Source organism: Chanos chanos, chromosome 12, assembly GCF_902362185.1.
Source record: "Chanos chanos chromosome 12, fChaCha1.1, whole genome shotgun sequence".
Lineage (NCBI taxonomy): Eukaryota > Metazoa > Chordata > Actinopteri > Gonorynchiformes > Chanidae > Chanos > Chanos chanos.
In genome coordinates, this window is record NC_044506.1 from 18,509,473 (window position 1) to 18,528,598 (window position 19,126).

Consider the following 19,126-nt stretch of genomic DNA (forward strand, 5'->3'; position numbering starts at 1 on the left):
ATATATATATATATATATATATATATATATATATATATATATATATGTATACACATACCTGGTAAAGCATACATCTGTATAAAATCCTGCCAGGCCCAAAGGAAACGTTTGTATGCCTAGTCCTTTAGAGAATAGCTTGTATGTCCAGTCCTCTAGAGAATTAGCCATTGCATTTAGTTTTATTTCAAAATAAACTGAGTCGTGATGGGTAACTCCAATTCAATTCATGGAATTTAAATTGAACTGTACCGAAGCATTAAGAACTGTTAAACTGGGCTTAAACAGTGGGATCTGTGTTTACAGCCCGCAAAGTGGAGTTATATCCATTTTAATAAAATTCAATTCAACAATCTGTCATTTCAGTTCAGCTCTTATTCCATTTCCTCTCTGGTTTTCCTTCTCCTTTTCCAATTTGAATTTGAATTTCAATACTTCACTAGCACTGGAATTGAATCTCCATTTTGAATACTTTTTTTTTTCTCTTTTTTTTTTTTTGGTCCCCTACAGTTAGAGCATCACAGCTTGAAAATGTACTTGAAAAGGGATCTTCCTCATCTTTCTCTCTCTCTTTTTTCACACCCCTGCAGTTTTATTCCCCTTTCTCACTTTGCATAAGTAATGCCATTTAGGCGATTTTCTGTAGTACTGTTTGATCTGACAGACTCCAGGGACATTTCTTCAATGATACATACGGAATGTGCACAAAGAAACAATTGAAAATTCAAAGCGTCGTGAAGACAAACAGTACTCACAGATAAACAGCACCGACATAGTATATTTTCACCAAATCTGTTTATTAGTCTTCTCAATTCAAAGCGCTGAAGAAAAAGACAATTGACACCTAAATCTAATTCCCGGGGTGCATCTCCTTATAAGAGATCTTCTTTTTTTTTTATCAAGGAGGTCTCCTGTGAAACCCAGAATTGCCCTTGGCTCTAAATTCCAGTCGGGAAAGCCAACATCTTCCAGGTGTCTAAAGCTTTGTATCATTGTGGAGCTCGGGATTTTTTTTTTTTTTGAAAGCTGTTGACAGGAAGTGTGGCGCTCCTATGAGGTTTCCTTTGTATTCTGCCCTTTTTTATAGCCTTGAGAAGGAACGCACATCTAAATACTGTATTGAAGTTCACCAAGGTGATGGATTTATCCCCTTTTTCATTTGTAATGTGTGGATTTTTGCCTGAAGGTGTGATTGTGCCAGTGGAGGACATCTATACAGCTCTTCACTCTCCCGTCATTAAGGTCTCCTGCTTTCTTTTGACACAAACCAGTAAATGAGCTGATTAAATGACGTTTTTACTTAATTCGTTCCGAGTCTTTCAATGAGAAACCAAAAGGTAAAAGCTTAAAGTGACGTGTTTGGAGTTCTTCTAATGTTAGATTATCCTGTTTATTTCTCTTTTATGCGTTGTTTAGCTCCCGTGTACAAGTTTTGTTATTTTGATCGTGTTCACTTTAAGACAAATCATATCTAGGTTAGGTACACACACACACACACACACACACACATACACACGCATGCATGCACACACACACAAACAGACAAAACCATGCTCAGCTGCTCTCTCTCTCTCTCTCTCTCTCTCTCTCTCCATCTCTCTCTCTCTCGCTCTCTCTCTGTCTAGTCTGTCTCCTATACAGAGTAAATGTCAGACACCCTGTGTGTATGGAAACCGCATGACTAGCTTGTGCGTCCTCTTGGGGCTGTTATTTAGGGTCTTTATATATCTAGTGCAGATATACTGTTTGACAGGGGAATTGAAAAGACAAAGAGTTCATTTATCTGTTTTGTTGTTATGGGTCTTATCTATAACCTCTGACTGTCAGCACTTTTATTTCACCCTGTTTCTCACTCTGCGTATCACATGAAACATGTAAGTCTCCAAAGAACATAAAATTCGAAGTCCACATAGCAGATGAAATTCCTGGCAAAATGTTATGTAATTTCACATATGATGGCTTTAAACTGTCCTGTCTAGTTATCTGTTTCTCAGGAAAAATAAATGAGAATATCACGAAAATTTGTTGTTGCGTCAACACACGTGACGATGTGATGTCGATTCACTACATGAAGCTTGCAGTCAGTTTTTAATGCAAAAGAACTGCAGCGTAAGACATAAAACACCTGCAAAAGTGAGTCTCAAGGTTTAGATATGATTAGTTTCATTTCTTATCCTGACAGTGCACACCTGTTTCTCGCTGATATTGGACCGTGGTTCTGCACAATAAAACCACTCATTCATTATTTAAATGAGTGTAATTTAAAGCTATACACATTGTGAGGTAGACGGAACGATGTCAGTCAGACGTGAGTCACCTTCAAAAACATTTCGTGAAAAAAAGTCCTTTTATAAAATCCAAAAGATTCAGGCATAGAGAATCTTGAGTATTGAATGCAACACTGCAAAAGCTAGACATTTGAGTTAGCACTCCAGTCTTTGAAGAAATATAGCACCTCAGAAACTATCTGACCAAAATTTATAATATCAGTTCAAGAATTCACAATATAGTACATTTTCAATTAAAATACCAAAGCCTCCGTCTTCAGTGAAAATCTCAAAGTACGTGTGTGTTTGTGATCGTATGGCTATGAGGTTTAAGTGGTCATAAACACTCACATCAGTATATTAGTAGGTTGACATGGGTTTTCAGTGAGAAATTCTGTCCATTTATCTTTGTCTTGCGAGTGTGCAGTTCGGAACAATTGCTAATTGTTTCATTTCACAGGATACACATAAATTTATCAACAAAACACATGAACAGTACTTTCATCAGTAAGCAACACTGTAAGAATAGCTGTACATTTACAGCGAAATTTTAACAGTAAACTACTGTTTCATTATTTAACAGAATTTTACTGTGGAACATAATGCATTGTGGGAGACTGTGTAATGACTGGTTTATTTACAGTAAAATACTGGAGCAGGCATAGCATTCTGAGATGTCAACTGGAAAAAAATGTCTTTGTAGGGTGGAAATGAAAAGTAAATGCGTGTATCAAAGACATATTAGCACTTAGGATGCTTGGTACAGTTGATATGACACTAATACACCACTGCAGAGATCTGCGTTTGATTCCTGGTAGCACTGCTTCCATACTAAACCAAACTACGGACTGATCAAGTGTGCCAGTGGTGGGTAGATGTGGTCCAATCTGTGCATAAAATACATGTCTCATTTGTATACAAGGCAGTAAAAATACAGCAATGCATTGTAATTAAAGTACTTATATTACTTATATTACTCTTTGTACATATTTCATTCGGCAACTTTGCTTCAAGTCATTTATCATTAAATTTACAGGAATTTCTTTTCAGTGAATGCACTGAACTTGCTGCTATATCTATCTCTACATATTTTTTAATTCAATGTTATGGCCATATAAACTATGGAACAAGTGTACATAAGGAATGTGAATAGCAATACCGTACCAGATAAACTATTCTGATGTCTAAAAATATATTTATATTAATTCTACTTTTAAAAAGAAAAAAAAAATCATCTGTGAGCACTTTTCAACTTCAGAAAATCAAATATCTGTTAACTCGATGTACTGAACTTGTCTGCCAGCAACTCAACACGACTATCAGAAGTGATTGCATGTCACGTACGCTGCTTTCCATATAATACAGGATTGTATCAAACATTATTACTCTGTAGACAGGCTTTAAATGGATAATTTACAAAAAATGAAGTAGGCCACTGACGTGTACAGGAACAGGGAAACTATCTATATTAAGAGTGTTTATTTTCAGTGTAGAGCTCTGTGAGAAGCCCTAAAAAACTGTGGATCACAGAAATATGTAGAAACAATGCTTTCATATTTGGTCTTGATTGGGATGGCGTTGTGCTTGAAATGACCGTTTGACACCGGGTCATTTTCAAAGTCAGGAAAGCTTTTATTTACATGACAAAATCTAATGGCTCTGTTGGTCTGATACTGTTTCAGTTTCCACTCCAAAATGATCAGTTCACTATTTTCTGCTAGGAGGTTTGCTCATTGAAATGCAGGTCTGAAAATGACTCAAACTAATCATAAACAGCAAGAGGCTAGTAAATGAAGCCAAGAAATGAGAACACAAACCAACACATACTCAATACCTTTAATTAATATTAGTTATGAATATAATTTCAAAGTGTTGGGAAAAAAAGACATGGCAAAGAGTAGTAAAAAAGTAAAAAAAAAAAGTTCAAAATTCTGCTGGCAGGCCTATCTGACTCTATACACTATGACACACCTCTCACAAACCAATCTATCATTGGCAGCACAGGCAGTGCAAAACCCAGATTGTTCTTAGGTAAATGGAAACAGATTAAAAATGTATATGCCCCCATGCAAAAAAAAAAAAAAGGAAAGAAAAAACATAACAAAAAAAAAGTATGTTATGAAAGATGCAGCAACCTTAATGTCTTTAATTATGAATGGGCTTCAAGGAGCAAGATTATGTTTTCCGCCAGGAGTTGTGCCTCACAACTGCATGTAATTCTCCTCAATTTAATGGCTGTTCACAAGGCCCCCTCCAACTAAAAATACCTTTGGGACAGGGTAATTGGTAACATGGGCAAGGTTCAATCATTAGCGGTAGCTCCAAAATAAAAACACACACACACACACACACACACACACACACAAAAAAAAGAAAAAAAAAATGAGGCGACATTACAGATGTGGATTCGTCGAATATACGTACTGTGGTGTACGTAAACCAGGTAATCCGTGACCCATTTGTATATGAGTCATCAGGAAAGGTGATCTTACAGGGGCGCTTCTCTCTGCCCCTCTCTGCTGAGAGCGACATGACAGATGGCATTTAAAAAAACGTCGCTCTCGCCGTATGCTCAAATAGCGCTCGGCCCGGTCGACTCTGAACCGCTAATCATCGCTTTCAACAAAGCTGGCATTTTGTGACCTGCTGGGCAGCACACAGAGAAGACGAGAAGAGGCGGGGGGGGGGGGGGGGGGGGGGTGAGAGAAAGAGGAGAGACAGACAGACGGGAAAGTCAGAGAGGAAAGTCCGTCTCGGCGTAGTGGATGTGGTCCCTGAGTTAATGAGGTTCTCACGAGCTTTAATATTGGGTTGGTTTTTTTTTTTAAAGCTTATTTTAGCTCAGCCAAGTGTGTTTTTGCATGATAGGTCCTGCCACACATAATGTAGAATCTTTCGAAGCCCTTTCTCCACCTGCTAAAAATAGACTGGCGAACTAAATATGAAAGCATCTCTCCGAGACAGGTGGGAGCCATAAAAATGTATTTATTTACAGTATATTTCGGACACTCGTTAAAAAATTCATGATTTAGATCTTCCCACACAATAGTGTGTGTGTGTCTGTGTGTTTCTGCAGCTCATTAAACCCCATCCTTTGAAGTTTCCTACAAAAGACTTCTGGTAACATTTAGGGGAGTTTCCTAAACAGTTTTTACTCATCCAGTCTTGTCATAACCACTTTAAAACACAATTTATATTTCTGTTTTCAAGTCCATGGTTTTCATGTCCATGGTTTTCCAGAGACAGGGTTCTCCATGCGTGCTCGGCACCAGCCAGTTGGAGCATGTTGTAGCACGTACTGTCATGTTGCCGCAGTAACCGTTAGAAACATTAACTTTGAGGAGTGGCTGAGAAAATGCTACTTTGATCATTATAGAGGACGGTGTCTGTTCTAGACTCTTTTCGAAATGCACATGGACTGAATAAGTGACAAAAAAAAGAGAGAGAAAGCAGAACCAGAGATGCGTCTTGTACAACTAGATTCAAGACTGATCAGAATCAAGATTTTATATGAATCACGGAAAGGAAAATACAAGATGAAAGATTCCAGAGCAATAATTCAGTCTACAGTTTGGCTGCTAGTGATTTTTCATTTTATATTTATGAGTCAAAAGTCAATTCTACGTTGAAAAATGTTTTTGTGTCTTGTTTGTTTTGCGGTATGATGTGGAGGAGGTTGGGGGTGGGGTGGAGTGGGGGTTGGGGGGCTCAGGAGAGAAGGGTGAGTATGAATGAAAGAGAGAGTGATTCATCCATTGATAAGTATAAGGTCCAATGCAAAGAGAAGGGAGGTGCTCCTTGCCTTTGCATCCGTAACATCACACTACACTCAGACAAACTCAGATTACAATGACAAAAATCCATACCACAAGACAACAGTCCATACATCTTCCATGGTGGAAGCGTGGTGTTTTGAACAACTCCGGGGTAGTATGGAAGAAGCGTGTTAAACAGAACTGAGGCTACACGACCCAGAGGCTGGACTGTCAGACGTGGGTTGATGTGTGATGATGCTCTTACACCCAAACATCTCAGCCCAGTCAGTGGAACTCTCAAATACAAGTGTAAAGTGCTCTCCCCTTACCTAAATTTGCCCTTTCCAGTGTATGTTGTCTGACATTTGTCTTAGTCTTGGTGTGGCTGTCATGCAGTATGATGGTATAACTGTGAACCGGTGGAAGATTCCATATTTCCTTAGTTTACTGTCACAGGTTAGTGGATGAAAACAGGAAAATCCAGTCATCTACTGCTTTTTCATCACACTGCTAGAGAGAATACAGCATTTAAAACACATCTCAACTCAAAAGACTGAACTGTGCTATTATGTGAGAGCCTATGAAGGAAGTAGCTGCACTATTTAAAGCAACACAGTACAAATTGAGAGAGTATGTCTTTAAATTGTCGCTAAGCTAATACATCACAAATGTGCAGAGACCATGTAACCACAAATCGGCTCATGTCCTTCTGATTCTTTGAGTGTCCAAAGTTTTGCATGGTCACTGGTACTGGCCTTTTCTTTCTTTCTTTCTTTCTTTCTTTCTTTCTTTCTTTCTTTCTTTCTTTCTTTCCAGTGCATCACACTGTTTATGATAAAGAAAAAAATAAATAAATGAAAAGCAGCAGCAGGCCTTGGAAGACAGTTGGAAGTGAGAATGATTTAACCTGCTAAACCTCTCATGGCGCAATGTGCCTGTCTAGCAAACATCCGCAGTCTAGCATAACCCCATTTAAAAAAAAAAAAACAAAAAAAAAAGAAAAAGAAAAGAAAAGAAAGGAAAAAAAAAGAAAAAGGGAAGGAGAAAAAAAAACCAAAAAAAAAACCGATAAAGCCCATATGGCTTCGTCCTCACCTCCGAATTAGAGAAATCACACTCCTCAGTATTCCGATGGTTCTCGAAAGCTGGCCGACCAGCTGGGACTCCTATCTTTTTATTTCCTATTCCATCCCGGGGAGCTGTCACGGGAATGCCGAGCCCTCCTCTCCACTCAGCCACTCACGCAGTCGGAGCTGTAACCCTCTCCCACGGCTAGCAGATGTTCATTTATGTAGCTGACCCTTCCTTTTTGGTGTTTAATTACTTGATGTCCTCCTGCTAATGAACTAGCCTGTTGGCTCTCACTGTGGAGACATCCTGAGGGATGTGAAGATTCTGCATGAGAGTGTGTAGAGAGTGGTTGTTTTTTTTTTTTTTTTCTTTCTTTCTTTTTTTTTTTGTTCTTTTGCTTTGTTGTGGTTGTCTTTTTCTCTGTGTCTTAATCATATTTTGGGTGAGAGAATCACAGTGTTCTCCTTGGTGTGACTATGTTTTAATCACAAGAAACCATGAACGCCAAACAACAAACTCGGTTCTCAGAGATTATGATAGCCTATACTCGGGCCTCTGATGTTTTTTCTTTTTCTTTTCATTTTTGGAGACAAAACAGTGATAAAGTTTGTCTGTACATGCAGCAGAAAAAAAGGACAGGATAATCCTCTCAATTCTTTTTATATTGGTCTTTTTTTTCTTTATTATTTCACATATATTTCAGGTATAAGAAAGGCTTTACTGTGATAACCAAGTGTGAATTCTTATGACGCGCGCATTGGGTACACTACTCTGAGAATATATAGATTTTCAGGCTACTAGTGACTCCCCCATGAAGGAAATTAAGCTGGAGCTATTCAGCTAAGCTATCCATCAGAAAAATATTACCAATGTATAATGAACCCTGCTAAAACAGTTAAACAGACAATAAACATATGACATTCCAGAATAGACTGCAACTGTGAACTGGTGGATGATATAGTGAGAAACAAATTAGGAGGTAAGTGGTGGGGAGGTCTGAGGATTCATCTGAGGTGGAGAAGAGTTTTTGCTACCACATCAGCTACCTTACAAGGTGAGAGGTACTTGCACCTTTCTAACTTCTGACATATTGCAATGTCACTGGATAAAATACAGGATTAAGGAAGTCTTATCAGAAGTGTGATGATACGACAGGGAAACAGTAATACAAGAATACAAATCTCCCATTTGAGTTTCTCTCTTTTCATTTTCGATGGAAAATTGAGTGGGTAATCCCAGTGTTTAACTTTACAGCTGCACGAGGGGAAAAAACAAAACAAAAAAACAAACGCATTATATATTGAAAAAAAACTATGAATATTTGAATCTAATTAAACTATCTGCAATCCCTGGCAATTAAATGGTTAGTTATTAATTATGGTAGTAGTTACTACCGTAATTAATTTATTGATTGGGAACTGATGGAACAATAACCGCTGTTGTTAATTTACTGGTTTGTAATTGAAATAGCAATGACTTGTGTAATAAAATTGCTGATTTGGAATTTAAGTAGAAATTACCACTCTGGTTCAATTACTGATTCAACAGTATGTAGCAAAATAACCCCTCGACACAGTGTAACGTATTATTTTGTTATTATAACTGCACATTAATGTACGTATAACAAGACACAAAGCACATGACGGTCATTTCCTCATGCGGATGAATTGTTTACATATGCCAAAAGAAAAACCGAACAAAACCAGGATGCTTTTTTTTTTCTGCTCTGTCCGCAGAGGATATGTTTGCCTGTCACGATTTGCATGCATAACGCTGTGGAAATGCGTTTTCCATGAAAGCACTAATAAGGATGTGTATTAAATGTGATGATGGATAATGACGTACTCAGTCAGACCCAATACAATGAGAACGATTATGAGCACAGAGGACGAGCTCTGCAATTGGGTCGTCTCTTCCCGGGTGAGCTTTTTCCTTTTAAAGTTTGTTGTTTGGTTTCAATAACGCAAGACCGAGGAAATGACATAAGAGACATAAGAGATTTTCCTCATTATAACCTCTTGAGTGAGGTGACCAAGTTCACACAAATCAGGGCTCCGGGTCCTGAAGCATACGCGGCTTTATCTACAGAGCTGGCAAGGCATGATAGTGTGACCTTCTGTCTGAATGTCTATCTGTAAATATTTAAGAAAAATTAAGTTTCTGTCTCAAATTTGAGATAATTAGGTGAACAAACCGTACCAGGACTTGAGTCAAGGTTGACGAGGTTGCTCCAAAATATTACATTCACGAACACCTCAGGAGTCTTACATCTTCAAAAACCGCATTGTTCTAAATGGCAAAAAGAAGAAGACTTTCAATGTGCAGAGCAGGCGAAATAAAAGTTTAACATAACTGTTAAACCGAACAATAAGGCAATCATTGAACAGTTACCTAACCTCCCTCTCTGCTCCTCTTGTCAGCAGTAAAGTAAACTTTAGCTGTAGGCATATAACCAGCAGTCACCCATGAGTGCGTGTGTGTGTGTGTGTGTGTGTGTGTCTATGTCAGATGGATTTTTTTTATATATATATAATTTTAAATCCATTTACTTACGCTGAAACAAGTTAAAAATACACACAAATAATTTTTTTTGTTTTCAGCAAACTATCAAGTGTGTTTTTATGTTGTTAAACAAGCTTCTGTGTCTCTTGTACTAAATGCTATTTCAAATGTTCTTCATTTATTTCAAATAGATTGCAATACAATTATTCAAATATATATTAATCATTATAAAAACAAAGGTCAGGTATTTGTATTTGAATAAGTCGTTTGAATAAGACCATTGTAAAACTCTATGAAATATTCAAATGATTTACCAGAGTAATAGTCTTAAATATTTACCAGTGCATCTGCTAATATCACTAAGGCTTTTAAAAATGACAGCACAGGTCAAGATATAATGGTTGTTTTATATTCACAAATACATCTCACTTATTCTTATTCTCTCCAAGTCTTTCTGTCTAGGGAAATATATATAAAAAAAGTACACAATCTCTCCAAGCCTGTGAACCAAGTAATTTGAGCACAGTATAGCACATTAGCATTCTATTTTAGTGTCCTATTCAAAAATTTAATTTATCAAACATGACAAGTTTATGGTAGAAAATGTAAGTGAAATGTGTTTTTCCTGGACTACCTGATCTGGAAAATGGAGGTGATAAATCCACCGCGGGTACATAGTTTTACATCAGCTGGTGCCAGCTTGGCTTTAGGAATTCTCTGGCTGTTGAACATTGAAGTAACGTTTAATGACATCTGGAACATGAAAGCGGCACGGGGGGACCTCTGAAAAGAAGACATTATTGGAATAATGTGTTGGCGAGCCCCTGACACCTAATCTCCGCGGAGCTCCCTCGGGCCACGTCGATGACAGTTGAGTGACACAAGCAAGAATATTGATCCCCTTCTTCTCTGTCTCCTCTTCCTCCCTCTCTCTCTCCCTCCCTCTCTCTCTCTCTCTCTCTCTCTCTCTCTCTCTCTCTCTCTCTCTCTTGCTGTCTTTCAAATTTCAAAACTGTGGTAAACAAGGGAAATTGCTTTGTGCCTCAAAGAGATCAAATCTAAATATTGTACTGTATCCCTGCGACTGATAAATTCAAACTGTAGCATTTTGAAAGTCCCCTTCATGTTAAGTATTCCAATATATATATATGTATACACATGAGAGCGCACAGTACACAGAACTCAGCAGGATGCTGACGGACGTTTTATTTGTCGGTGGACCCCGTCTTCCAATATCAGCATCAGAGCACTCAGAGAACAGCTTGGCTCTCACATTCACTCGGATTTGTCAGGTGAAATAATTGATACCAGGTGCGTATTCATTTCAGCCGTTTGGAAAAGGGGGATGGGACGTTGGGATGTGTCTGGGAGTCTGGTGCTGGTGGTGCTGGTGCTGGTGCTGGTGGTGGTGCTGGTGCTGGTGCTGGAGGGGGGGAATGGGGGTGGGGGGGGGGTTACGGAGGAAGTACGAGCCACTCTGAATAATGTACACATGATAATGAAGGCACTAAAGTATAGCACATCCAGAAAGGTTGACATTTTCCCTGACCTTCAGCCCTGCGAGCATTGGCTGACTGAAATGAGGAGACAAAAAAAAGAAAAGACTGCTAATGAGGATGGCATAAAATAAGACAGAGAGACAAAGGAGAGCGGAGGGCAGAAGGGAGACCGAAAGCCCTCCACGATCTCGCGAAGTGGAGGAGGCCCGGTCAACAAGATCCCGATGCGCTTCAGAACCCGCGCGGAGCCGTCGCCCGGCATCGAGAAATTGAGGACCGGAAGGATTACGCTCAGTCGATATCAACGGCTACATCATCTCCAGTCTTTCTCGGTGATCAATTAGAATTGGTGATAACTTCATTGACTGAGTTCCTAGCGGTGTGAGAATTTTTCTGTGACCTAATGAAGAAAACACTGTGTACTTCCTGGCGGTTTGATCGCAATATCACCTATGCATTATGAGGCCACAGTTCAGAAGATTGATTGAGGATCAAAACAAAATGTCAAAGACAGAATGGGCGCTCTGTCAATGTACCACTCCTTGTCTGCTCTTCTTCAGTTCTCTGTTTAAGTTGCCTGCCATATTCTAGACACACATTAATAAGTAACATCACAATAACATAAGAAAAGAGTACAATTTATGAGACTGTGTTTGCTTATTGACCACAGTTAAGAGTGAAGTTTTTCTTTCGCTGGGGTTACAGCACAAGTACAAATGCAATAATTTTAAGTTTAACATTACATTCGTGAGGAAGGTGGGTGTTAAAAAAAAAAAGGCTTTTCCACTCTCAAAATGTGTAGCAGAATGTGTGTATTTTTTTCCCCTTGCGTTCTTATATAAGCTGTAAGCAAATAAAGTTGATTGACAAGCCAACAAATGATGTGTTTGTGGGTTATTCATTTTTGAATAAGTATGCATTTTCACACTTTTTTTCAGTCGAATATATCGGTGTTACATAATGCTGATTACCATCAACTATTTCAAACAAGATTTTAAAGTGTCTCACACATTTGAGAATGGGAGAGCATTGTAAAAGAATGCATCACTGCTATGACAGAAATGATAACGATTCGGTTATTTTGAGGTAAAAAAAAAAAAAACACTTCAGAATGTGAATTTACAGTGAGAAAAACTATGCTAGTACAATTATATGATTCAAAAAGTACAATATCTTGTTAGAAAATGCATCAGAACAATAGAACAATACAGTAAAGATCATGTAAGTATTTTGGCTTTTTTTTTTTTTTTTTTGCATACTTTTGCTTATATTTGCCGACTGTTCATCGGTTGGGATTTTCTCACTTGGATTGAAGTGCCATTACAAATACATAATCTGAAGCATTACAATAATCAGATACATATTACGGAATCAGAGAATTACATTTGTGATGAAGGTGGGTGAAAATATGTATAAATGTGTTTCCCTGTTGAATAACACCATTATACCTCTGTAAACACAATATAAAAAAGCATTAATAGAATCCTACTGTGATCTGCACTGCATGCTCGTGCTATAAACATACCTGTATGCAGTAGTTTATTATTAGTCTTTAGACTATAATTAAAAAGAGAGTGCTCTTAGCTATGCCCTTTGTCATTCCGATCCTTAATAGCCCTCTTGATTCCCTTCAAAGTGTGGTGAGAGACAGAGAGATATAAGATAGGGAGAGAGAGGGGGGGGGAGAGAAAGAGAGAGAGAGAGAGAGAAAGAGAGAGACTAAAATATGCCCGGCGATACATCTCTCCATCCAAAATAAATTTTGACCTTCCAGTCACTTGCTGTCAGTTTTCATTACCTTTATCATCCATAATTCACAACGCTGTATGGAAATGTACATTATCAGAGAGTAAAGCTGTGACCATCTTAACCATCAGGCTATCAGACTAGTAGACATTTGGGATATATTATTTAAAGAGAAGAGAAGAGAAAAGAAGAAAGTTCCAGGAATCTGTTTTGCTCTTCTCCTCATGTTCACACTGTTTATTCAACAGAATGTTGAATCAGTCGTAAGACTTACATGTCCAGCTTTACAAGTCACGCAGAAATGCTTTGTTAAAGCAGTGCCATTGTAACAATTCTCTCCAACACAACAGCAAATAAGCCACCCAAAAAAAAAAGGGGGGGGGGCAGAGAACTTTTTGTCTCTGTTCTAGAAGCGGAAGCCGGGAGGGAAAATGGAAAACAGACCATAGCTGCCGAAAGCCATCGCTATTGTTTTGTCATCGTATACAATCCATCATCATTAAGAGCGAGAGAGCAGGCGGCAAGAAGGAGAGCATTATTGGAAAGATGCAGAGAGAGATGGAGAGAGAGAGAAAGAGAGAGAGAGAGAGAGAGAGAGAGGAAGCATTCTATTCCAATTCTGCTGAAAGCACACCGCGCTCTCCTGATTTCTCATTTACATCAGTGCGTGCATGCATGCATGCCTGCTTCTCGGGATCAACAAATAAACCCCGGTATGTGCACGCGCAATCTTTGGCCAACATAGGCACAGGGACCTGCCAAGCATGCACGACAGCAGAGCCATTTTATTATGTCAAACCTGTATCTCTGGACCTGTGCGGGGGCCTAATTTTATTACCTACCCAACATAACACAGCAAGGCTGGGATAACCGTGTCCGTTTATCGTCAACCGTAACATGACAGATGGCTTTGGATAGGATCTCGTGTAGGGACTGTACCGTCTGTCTTTTCTGACTGACGGTTTATGTACACACCCACACAATCTAGATTTTAATACGAGCCTCCTGGCTCCTTTAGAAACATACACAAACCCTCTCCTTGACCCTAACCATAAAAATGTCTCATCTGTGGCAATGTTTCCCGGAGATGTCTTTCAAACAGGGAAACTGATGTACAGTAACTAGCTTTTACCCAAAGTTTATGACACCCACTAGATTCTAGAGACTCATCAATTTATGCCCTTAATATGTTTACATTTATTTATGTCCATATTTATTTATTTATGATTCAGATCAATAATAAAATGCCACCGACATATTTAGACATTAACATTCTACATTCATCAGTTTGCTTTAAGAGAACTAGATGAGGTTTGACTAATAATTACAATATTCATCTGTTAAAGGTAAAAATAGATCTTGTAAATGATCAGTGGCTCTGTGATCTATAATACATTACACACGTTCAAAGTCTCCTCTTTCGCTTTTGATTAAGATATAAAAACAGAGAGCGAGAGAAAGGCATGTCCATACCAAATAGCACACATTCAGTCGTGTGCAGGAGCGTTACATCCTGAGAGCATGTTGACACTTTATTTTTCTTTATTTCTCCCTTTACCATTATTCTTTCTCTTTGCAATTGCCAGAGGAATAGATCTGAGTGTTGCCAAGGTAACCAGATGTCTCGTACATATACACACACGCTCATGTACAAACACACACTCACATGCGCGCGCACACACACACACACACACACACATAGAGTTTCGTATTGCTGCCCGGTCCCCAGAGCCAAGCCTGGTCAGCCCTGGTCCCATCTTCTCCATGGTTACCTACCCGAGGTCTCCGCTTAATGAGAGTCAGACTCGTTGGTGCAGTGGCCCACATGTCAAAACTAATCCTGTCTGAAGAAGGCTGTGGAAGTGAAGAAAAAAAAAAAAAATTCCCCACATATTCCTCTTGCATTATTCCGCCATGTGAAGAGCAATTTTCATTTATTTTCTTTTTTCTGAAAGAACTGTGCCATCTGTGTCGTCCCCCTTTGCTTTTCACTCGCACGCACATACACACAGTCGCTCATACACACACACACACACACACACACACACACACTCGTGTGCATGCGTAAGCCGGACAAGTCCAGGCCAATCGTTCTCTGCTTCATTGAAAGTAGGGCACTGCACTGTCTCTTATGTTGTTGCCCTATTGCACAAAACACACTCCACAACGCCTGCCTGATAACAGGTTCAAGGAATGTTTTACTTTGCTCCATTTCATTGCTCTATTGCTGGCAGTGGACCGCTGGCAAATGGTAAACTGACGTTCCTCTTTGGCAAATGCTGGAGATTTTGCGGCAGTATATTTTTTAAACAAAAGTCTGTCCAGACGTTTTTTTGAAATAGCATCATTAATTAAAAATATAAACACAGCCAGTTTGTCCTTGTTATTCTACTATGTAATGCTATTATATTGCACTTGCTATATTATTACTACCACAGAATATTCTTGTCAAGTTTCGTGTCCAGGATGCCCGCCCTCGTCCTGTGCTCACCTGCCCTGTGCTCCTTGGAGCTGTTTGGACCGGTGTCAACTGAAAGGGGCGGGGTCAACTTTCTCGCTACGGTCCCACTGTGTACTGTATGCTGGGCTACCTTCTAAAGTCTGTTAGAATATCCAGTGTTCCTGTCAAACCTCCATCCACCACAACACCTGTTTTACTGAACAGTCTCTGCTTCACCGTCATGTTTGCCCCTATCCCAGTGGCCCGTCTAGCTGGAAGTCCAGTTGGGGTGGTTTAGTGCTGGCTGTCTGCTATCTGCCCATGTTTGCTGTGGGGTTCTGCAGGCACCTGGTCTTGTTCATGCAATATTTTGTATGTGTCTTAAAACTTTGTGGACTGTAGTCAACAGTAGTCACTACCCCAAACATGTGAATCCAACACAAACACAAAGTGGTCTAACTGTTGCTCAACAAAGATATCTTAACACTTGAATGTCTAGCTGTCCGCATTACTTGGAAAAGGTTATCAATTACTCAACACAGAAAATTTCGAGTCAAATAAATGCCATGCTATAAAACTCTCACTCACACAGGAATGAATTCTTGATCACTGACTTTATGGCTTTATCACTAAATTCAGTCTTCTTACTGTGACTGAGTCCTGGAATAAACAATGTGAACAATTTTCTCCCAAATGAAGTTTTGCCCTCTGGCTATAATTACAGTGAAAAATCCTGTGCCTTTGGCCATGGATGAGGCAACTTATATCTGTATGATTTTGAACTGAAAATAATTCCTGTAGCTGCCCGTGCCCACATTTGAGGTTTTAGCCTCAAGGTTTAAACCTTCTGCATCACCTGGCCTCAGCGTTGTTATCCGTCGTCCTCCAAAATGTCCTCCAATGTCTCCGTTTTTCAGATGAAACTTGCTCCCGCAGCTGCTCAACTACTTTGCAAGCTGCTCAACTACTTCCCTCTCCATTCTCTGTACAAGATTTGGCTGCAGGATGATTTTAACCGGCATATTGATTCTGCTAACTTTTAAAATGTCACTGAATTTGTCACTCAGTTGAACTTTTTTGACCTCAAACATGTAAATGTGTCTAGTGATGAGTAGACATTGAGCCCCCCCCCCCCCCCCGGTGTATTTTTGTTTTCTCTTCATAGTAAGGAACTAGACATCTCTGATCATGTAGCCATTTGCAGTGATAGGCACAAATACATCAAAAAGTATCTTGTTACAAATTACAAATACTTGCTCATCAAATGTATCAATATACAGTACAAAATACTGGTGTGAGAAAATGTATTTGATTAAAACACAAGTAATTTGTCATTTGAAAATACAAAAATACATACAGAATTATCTGTAAAAATATTTTAGACATTTAGCAGATGCCCTTTTCAGCAGCGATTTACAATAACCGCAACAGCAGAGTAAGCTAATTTCCTAGATCTCTAACTTTACAGGCAGTAATTTGAGGAAGAGCGATACATTTAGTATAAGAGATTAACTGCTATAAAAATGCATAAATTTAGCTGTTAGAAATTAATTTTGTCCTTAGGAACAAAAGTAGCTTGCCTGATTTATTGATAATGAGGGCTTCCATAAGACTAACCACAAGATGCCACTGTCCCAGGCTATCTGAGCATGCCTGTGACATTATCTAGAATGCCACTAGCAAGCTAGCAAGTAACTTCACAAGTTTTAGAGCACATTCTCTATTCTCTATTCTGCTGTCCTATAATGACGTTCAGTAAGCAATATCTGATAATATGTTGTACTGCATACTTTACCTTAAGGCAGTGGTTCTCAACACTAGACCTCAGGGCCCACTGCTCTGTTTGTCTTTGTTTTAACCCTTCATTAATTCAGCTAATCAAGGGCTTGATGATTAATTGATCAATAGAATCAGCTGTGTCAGTCCTGAGCCCAGGAGAGTTAAAACAAAGATGTGCAGGGCAGTGGACCCTCAGGACTGGAGTTGAGAACCACCGCCTCAAGCCAATGTGCAGCAAGCACCAAGGCAGCTTCTTTCCTTGTGTTACCGGTCACGAGGAAAACAAACAGTTCCCAATGAGCGTGCTGGACCCTACAGGATGTGTCATGTGATTTACTTGCATAGCCAAAGACTGTGACAGGCTATATTTAGTAGTCCTATAGTAGGCCTGGTGATGAAAGTTCTTGCCTTATTTGAGAATAAAATGACATACTCGATTACGCATTTTAAGTATTTTAAATCCACATAATACAATGTCGCAAAGTATTTGGTTACAAATTGCATCTGATTGTTTTCCATTAAGCAAAATATAAATAACAAAATACTCAAAAGTAATTAAATACATATTTCAAATACATTTAATTGAAATACTGCCCACCTCCAGCAATTTGCTATGAGCTGAAAACACAGATGTTAATGAATGTGGCTCTTTTGTATTAAGTCACAGGCACTGTTCAAAAGCTGGTGGAAGTCTAGTCTAGCCAAGTTTACAATACACACAAATACACATATAGGTACACCTTAAAATCTGATCAGATATAGTAAATTTGCAGTTATCAAGTACACAGAAGTCCAAGAAGCATTTTTCTGCACTTTTCGTAGCCTTATCCAGCTGTAAAGCAAACAACCATGCCTGTCACAACTGATCGATATAGTACGCTTCTGTCCTTTGCTGAGAAGAAAGAACACATGCGCAGTCAAAATACTGCTACTGCTGTAAGCTCACCTGTGTTCTCCCCGCTTACATTTAAGGATGTCACCTTAAAGAATTCTCCCGTCTCACAGTCGATGACATTCACTGTGAAAGGCCAAGGACACCATCTGAGCTGGAGACCTTGCTCCCTAATCAATCATCAAGCCGTCTTTAATGTTCTGGAGTCCTTTATACTAACATCATAAACACATCACTCTTCACTGCTATCCCTTCCACCCACCCGTTACTGTCACGCTCCTTATCAAAGAACTATTGTCTTGATCATTGCATCTTGGGGAGTTATGGGCCCATTTCCAAACCTCCCTTTTCTTTCTAGTAGTTTACAGCACACCACTTCACTACGTCCACTTCTATGAGCCATTTCAATTTGATTTTCCAGATCAGGAAAGCACAGACACAGTTCTTGTTGGGGTCACGAACGGGATTCTTACTGTTGTGGACTCAGGCCCGCTCACCATCCATGTCTTACCGGATACTTTCGTCACTATCATCCACAAAAACCTGTTATCCTGTCTGGAACACATCAGGGGCATCCCTGGGCTCCTTCCTGTCTAACCGCAAATGGTTTGTTTACATGTGAAGCTAAAAGTCTACCTCCTGTGCCATCACCACTAGTGTTTTTGTGTTTTGGCCCTTATTTTCTCTTCTCCTTCTTCTTCTTCTTCTTCTTCTTCTTCGTCTTCTTTTTCCCCTGTATCTGTTCCATCTTGGTCATATTTTCAAAAACCAGCACTTAAATTACCACTCCTTTGTAGATGAATTACAACTGCACAAATAATGCCCTAACTGCTCTGTCAAAATGCCAGTCTGATGTCAAACACCACATGAGTCAAAATTTATCACATTAAATTGAAGTAAAAATAGACGGTTTGTAGGCTGTGTCCCCATACTCATTCTCTGCTAGGTTAACCCTCAGACTGAGCTGAGTCTTATTCAAAGTCTTATCCAATCTGTCTTGGACTTTTTAACAGATACAACTCCTACACTGTTACTCTCACATTAGCCTCATCACTAAAAACCTGATTCTTCCACTTAGGAAAGATATCCAGAATGAAACCGTGTTTCTCCAAAACCGACACAGTAAAAAAAATTGATCCACGTTTTCATTTCCTACCAGCTTGATGACCTTGTGTAAC